The sequence below is a fragment of the Lissotriton helveticus genome, chromosome 4_1 (genome assembly GCF_964261635.1).
Source record: "Lissotriton helveticus chromosome 4_1, aLisHel1.1, whole genome shotgun sequence".
NCBI classification, from domain to species: Eukaryota; Metazoa; Chordata; class Amphibia; order Caudata; family Salamandridae; genus Lissotriton; species Lissotriton helveticus.
In genome coordinates this window covers 1945898953-1945904952 of record NC_136063.1, presented here as the reverse complement: position 1 = coordinate 1945904952, position 6000 = coordinate 1945898953, and positions in this window count along the sequence as shown.

Below are 6000 nucleotides of genomic sequence, written 5' to 3'. Positions count from 1 at the left end.
CTTAGTCACCAATACTGTGCAGCATGGCTTTTTTTTTTTAAAAACTTGAGCGACCTGCATGTCATTTTGTAGGTACGCACATCAAGAACACATGCACCAAAAAAATTACATGAGTGCCTTTTTTTCTATTTTTGGATCCAAGTTGAATGGCAAAACAAAAAATAAAAAAAAAGTTAGCACAAATGGCGTGGGGTGCTTCTCTATCAATCTGTGCATTTTAATTATGTTATGAGTGGCAACAACTGCAAATATGCATTTTATCTTTTCTAATTAACATTGTTTTACTGCTACAATGTGGCGGCAGAGACAGTAGTGAGAAGGCTGCTTCCCCATGAACAACTGGGGCTGTAACATGACCGTATAAAGGTTACGCTCCGTTTTATATCGTGAGTGTAGACAGGCATATTCATTTTGACAGTTGCCATATAGGGTAAAAGGTTTGGGGAAAGAAAAATGGTTTGGGGCAATAAACCAGAGCAAGATAGGTTAAAGCGAGTGTCAGGCAACACCGAGAGAAGACAGCAGCAGGGGCCCATGGGAGGGAAGAAAAAACATGGATGTTTTGGCAAACAGAAGACAAAAAAACTTAAAACGCACAATGTGGGGGGTTGGGGAGGGGGCAGAAGGATCCAGACAAATAGTAACAGAGTGTGGGGGAGAAGCATACGAAGAGAGGGAGACAAGAGGGAGAAAAGAAAAGGTGAGAACAAGAGTAGGCGAGAGTGAAAGCGTGAGATGAAGTGTGAAGGGTGAAGGCAGAGAGACATTTGAGAGGAAGCAAGGGTGAAGGGAGAGAAGAGCATTGCCTGAGGGAGAGTAAAAGTCAAGAAAATTAGCTATGAAAAGTGGAGGAAGAAGAGAAAAGGAGAAAGTAAGAGCAGAAGCAGAAAGAACAGAAGAGGGAAATTTTTGACACGGATGAGAAAGAAGCAAAGAGAGGAAGAAGACACGAAGGAGAAGATATAAGAAGACAAAGTGCGTGGATAAGAAAGAGAGGTGGCAGAATAGTCGAGTCACTTTACCAAAGCTGATGAGAACTAAGCCTGAGGCTCATCAGCAACAGCAACTGCCAAGAATATTCCTTAGTTAAAAACAAAAGTCATAATTTTTAGTGAGTGAGTGGTGAGGTGTGGCGTGCAGGCTTGGGGAAAATGTAAAGTGAAAGAGAGAATGAAAGCTCAGATGGGGGAGGTGCTGCCGGATGTCAGGAAATCCCTTCCAGGAAATCCCAGCGGGAAAGTTCTTGTGTTAAAGGCAAGAGAGACCAAGAAAACACATGCACAGAGACAGCCTGCAACCCGCTTGGCCTGGGTCAGGAGAGTGCCCCTAAATCAACACCACCGGGACCATCTGTCAGCAAATCTGGGGAAGGGTTGTATTTAGAGGGGGAGGGATCCAGTGGCAAAGACGCCTACTTTAGAGCCCGATGTTTGGATTAAGAGGTAGAAAGAATAAAAGAAATAAAGAGAAGGGGACAGAGACAGAGTAGAACGCAAAGAGATGTGAAATATTTGAAAAGTCAGAGGGCGAGTGGGTATATAAAGATGTAACACTAATACAAGAAGCAGATTTTATGTATAAGTGAAAAAATGCAAGTAATCAAAGCAGCCTAAGTGTATTTGTATTCCCAGATGCCGTGCCTATTAGAGAATAGGAAAGGAGGGCCCAAGAGCAGAATTAACAAGGGCTGAGGTTGTGTGTGTGGGTGTGTGTGTGTGGGGGGGGGAGTGTGGGTGTGTGTGTGTGTGTGTGTGTGTGTGTGAGGGGTGTGTGGGTTTGTGTGTATGGGGGTTGTGTGTGTGGGGGGGTTGTGTGTGTGTGTGGGGTTGTGTGTGTGTGGAGTTGTATGTGTTGGGTTGTGTGTGTAGGGTTGTGTGTGTGAAGTTGTGTGTGTGGGGGGTTGTGTGTGGGGTTGTGTGTGTTGGGGGTTGTGTGTGCGGGTGTGTGCGTGGGGGGTCTGTGTGTGTGGTGTTGTGTGTGTGGGTGGGTATGTGTGTGTGCGATGTTGTCACGCGCAGTGAAAGTTAGAAGGTAAGACTATAGCTGTGCACTGCTACAATTAACAAGTTAGTAGTGAATGTCTTAATTAAAATAAGGGCATAATTATTATTTTTTTTTCCTAACGTTTGCATTGCCTTCAAATGCAAACGGGGGGAGGGAAGAGGAGAGCTGCCCCACTGGTATGCTGATCAAAACAACAGCAGACGGCTGCCACATTTATGAAAGGATGGGGTGGGGAGATAATGAACTCAGCATTGCAGCATGTCCGAGCGGAGCGGTGTGCTGTTAAAAACTAAATTAAGTAAAGCATGTCAAAATTAAGTAAGGCATGTGAAATATAAGAATGCACAACATGGGCAGGATGGAGATGAGGGACTGAAGAGCTGAGACCAAAGTGCGTGAAAGTGACTCACTGACTTTCATTACCTGCTATCTACAACACAGGCAGTAAATCCAAAGCTAAAAGAGGCGTTTGAAAACTGTTGGTGATGACGTCACCACACCACGAGTGCTGGAAGGGAAGTTTACTAATCCAGTGGCTTTCAGGTGTATCAGAATGCTGCAAATGGAGAGGGCTGATGAAAAAGACCAGCTTTCAAAAATGATTTATTTCCGATGTTGTGTACTGTAGTATTCCGATTGCAACAACGGAAATAAAGCATTTTTGAAAGCTGGTCTTTTTCATCAGCCCTCTCCATTTGCAGCATTCTGAAAGCCACTCCATGAGTAAACTTTTCTTCCACCACTTTGTACAGTGCCGTTCGATAGATTAAAGCAGGAGCCTGTGTTACTTCCCTGACAATGTGAAGAGAATACCATAATATATTAATGAAAGAAAGAGGTTCAGAAGGCAAGGAGACACATAAGGAAACACAGACAGATGGAGGGGGCATATAAATAGAGAGAGAGCGTTTAGGTAATGACTAGAGATTGACAAGAGAATGAAGCGAAGAATAAGGAGTAAAACAAGCTCTCGCCATTGCGTGGCGGGGGGGGCGGGCGAGCGGACTACTTTAAAGTCTGATGGGGCGACGGGGGAGAGGATTCCTTTGAAGTCTCATGCCGAGGCTCACAGGCTGAAATGGCGTGCGATGTGCAAGCGCCTTACTCACATGCACTGTAGGCAATCCGCCTTTGGGCGCATTTTGCAGAGCCTTTACTTTAATCTCGCCAAGCATCCCTAACGGGATAGCTTAGTTGAGACCTAAAAATGAATACATTTAGATTTGCGGGTCAGGCTCTAGGGGATGGGGTCCAGGGCCCCAAAAAAATAAAAAGAAGGGTGGCCACACATTGTAATGTAATTTAAAAAATAAAACATCTAAAAATAAATAGTTTAAAAAAAAATTAGACAATCAGTATACAAAAACATAAATATAAGAATAAATATATTTAATAATTGTCATTTACAAAACCTTTAAAATTCACTGCAAAAATATAGGTTTTAGACACGTTATAGTTAGGAATTAGCATTTAAAAAACCTTTGAAATTCACTGAAAAAACCATAGGTTTCAGGGTTGTTATAGTTAGCGGAACATTTCACTCGTATAAAACCATTGAAATTCCCCCCTTATAGTTAGTTGTACTAACTATAACTCGCGCGCCCGCACTCCACTGCTGATGATGTCACATATTACATCATTCATGACATGGTCAGTGACATCACTGATGACATCACTGATGACATCTCATATGGCATCACTGATGACATCACTGATGACATCATCCATGTGACAAACTGATACACCTCATCATACAGTAGCATAACCTTTCAACACTCATTATAAAATATGAAGAACCATATTTGAAACCATTGACACAGCAGTACAAGTTTCTAAAAACCCACTCAGTGATTCCTACATCTACACACATCTAAACACTTGCCTATAGATTCACACATACATGCTAACAAAGATCAATAGAACACTTTTAAATATACTTATACACCTACATCGACATTACACACTAGCACACATCCTATTCACTTATGCAGTTATCCTACTCACTTATGCAAACAATTGATCATACTTTAATTTACTAAGCTACACACTTACACAAACACCACTTTATGTATTCATATAGATAGTATCTTATACTTAGTGTGTTAAAAAATCACTATTACAAGTATACAGTTATCCATACAGTGGCACATACAATCACTGAGTCTTTTGTATAGTTATTTATATACAACAACTGTCACATACCCTGCCTTTTATATTTTTAGTTTGTTGGACATATAACATTGAGAAATATATTTACTCATCACCACAAACATAAAGAGAATCACTCACATTTAACAGCTCAGCTTAAATCGGTCGATTTAAGCTGAGCTGTAAATGTAAAAATTCAATAAATGAAGATAGTGACTGTGTCTTAAAAATTGGTTGATGTGCACACATTTAATTGTAATTTTCCCATGGGCTCACTCCGTGCAATTCAAAATTACATCATATGATTGCACAGGACCTGGCCAGCCATACACCTTGTGTAGTGACGCTATCCGAACTTCGTTTGTGGCAGTAAGTTCAAGTTTTGATTTTCTAGTGGCCTCTTAATTAGGTTCCCCTCTATATAATTGGCGATATTGGACTAATTTGCTTTTTTGTCCTCATATATACAGGTGATTTTAAAGAGTATTCTTATTGTTTGGTGCTGGAATCACAATGGTGTGGTGGTGGTTCCTTTTAAATTCCTTTGCCTTTTTCTGGTCGTGTAACTAATGTAATATAACTATATAATAAAACAAAATATTTTTATTGTACAGATGTGTAACGCTCAAGCGAATTTTGAGTCCTGAAGATGACCGTGGAATAATACAGAGGTCGAAACGTCGTCAACGCTTTTGTGGCCAAAATTATCCAAGGACACATTATTTATGTCTGTGTTGTTCCTTTAAACATGTAATGTTTTTGTTAGCCACCTGTTTCGTTTGTGATATGTTTGTTTTCTTGTGTACCAGCACTTTGTCTTGAGCGCAACTGTTTTACCCTTTTTAAATTCTTGCTATATGTAATAAATAATAATTTTTTTGATATTGAAAACTTTTGAGTTTATGAATTGATAGGCTTCTTCACTTGCTTCTTTCTGTTTATTCACCATTGTTTCTATTTTTAATTAGATGTGTGGAGTTGCATAGTTTATGTGACCTTTCTCCTGAACCTCTTGTTAGGTGCATCAGCCACCGCTGCACATCAGCAAAATGTAACTGGGATCTACCATGCCCTGCAGATCTTCATCATGGCATAGCTTCCACAAGGAGTGGTGATGGTGAATGCTGCTGCCCCCACACTGTCCACATCACCGCCCCCTGGTGTGTCAGTGCCTCATAGTGCAGCAGGCGTGTCCACTCCGACACCTTATGTGCCACTGCCACACAGTGCGTGGAAACAAAAATGGGGCTGGCTCTATTCAGTAAGGCTGAGCCTATGTAGTAAGTAACAAAAGAAGATGCCAGTGCTGATAATATTTATTTCATAATAGCATTAATCAACCACAAGCAGAAAATTAATTCCAGAGAGGGTACTGCTGTTTAGTCGCAATTTTATTTTGTAAAAAAATCAACAATTTTGATGTAAATTTTACTGTACATTAGAGAAGAACCAAAGAAGATAATCAAAAGATGGACAGACACATTGGATTGCATTCGGCTGAACACATCAAACATTCAAAACTTCAGTCATATCACATTCACAACACATTCAAACTTGACTCAAGCACACTACGTAAAAGAACCGGGTCTGCTTAAATTTGATGGAAAATTGGAAACAATTTTTTGAAAATAGTACAAAACCCCAAAAAATGTTTCTATCAAACATTCATTCTAAGTTGATACGCGTGGTTAATGTACTCAAAAATTGTAAGGGGTTAACAAATCAAATGAACTCCTATACAAGGAAGCAGACCATAGGGATGTTAGGCCTACGCGTTTCAAATCTCCTTTAATTCAGCGGAGATTCTCATCAGGGCCTCAGGCGGCTAAAAAGAGGGAAGAGAAAACA